The sequence below is a fragment of the Condylura cristata genome, unplaced genomic scaffold (genome assembly GCF_000260355.1).
Source record: "Condylura cristata isolate star-nosed mole 26May11 unplaced genomic scaffold, ConCri1.0 scaffold00003, whole genome shotgun sequence".
Lineage (NCBI taxonomy): Eukaryota > Metazoa > Chordata > Mammalia > Eulipotyphla > Talpidae > Condylura > Condylura cristata.
The window spans coordinates 77764622-77765709 of NW_004567104.1; positions in this window are offsets into that span (position 1 = coordinate 77764622).

Here is a 1088-nt window from a genome sequence, read left to right on the forward strand (position 1 = left end):
CGGGCGTGCCTGAGCCGGAGCGCTTTCTGCTTGCTCCCCGGAGCGCCCACTGCTCGGCACGGACCCCTGGGGCGAGCCTCAGGGGGCGGCAGGGAGGGCACGGCCCGGCCTCTCCTGGGGGGCGCCGGGGGAGCGAGGGGGTGGAGGGAGGCACGGACGGGGTCCCCAGACCTCCTGGCCAAGAGGCCGGGGCGCACAGGCCCGCGGGCGGGCAGCTCCCTCCCTCCGGACCCTGCTCGCTAACTACTTTTCTGAGACTTGGAGTTTTTTCAAAACAGACAGTTACGGCAGGAAAATAGGAATTGTGGACACTGAGGAGACAGCGAAGCGTGCGACGGGGACTTCACGCGCGGGGGCCCCGTGGCTGCTCCTTCGGGGTCCCTGGGTGCCCCACTTCGGCGCACCTGCACCCCAAGGGGCACCCCGTGCCACACGAGCGCCTCAAACCTCTGGTTCTCGCAGCCACACTGCAGTTCCTGTCCCAGAAAAAGCAACCTCACCTCAAAAGAAAGAGCATCTTGCTTTATTGACACCTGCGGTCCCCCGCACAACCCCACGACCACCGTGTAGCCGCGCACAGGCCGGTCAGAGCGGCCGGTCCTCGGTGGTCAGCGCTTCCTGCCGCCGTCCACACAAGCTCGCCGGCCCCCCGGCCCGTCAGCGCCGGCTGCTCACGGGCCGCGTCCTCGGCAAACCCGCCCAGCCGCGGGGCTTGGGACACACGTGGCCCAGACGCACGTGGCCCAGACGCACGTGGCCCAGACGCACGTGACCGCCGGCGGGCATCTCCGAGTCGGGGCGCCGTCACCGTCACCTCGTGTGGGCCCTCTTGAGCGTCCCTAGACCCCCCGAGTAATCTGCCCAGTCAAACTGGCAGGGACGCCCCATGCTCAGAGCGCGGGGGGCCCTGTCGCCCAGCGCCTTCTGGGAGGGGGCAGTGTTCCCCCGGGGCTTCTCGGGGCTCACACCCCGGCAGCTGAGGCTCCGGCACAGCAGCTGCTCGGCACGGACCCCCGGCGCCCCAAGGCGGCTGCCCTCTTCACCACGGCCTCACCTACACCGGCCCGAGAGGAGCCAAGCAGGCGGCG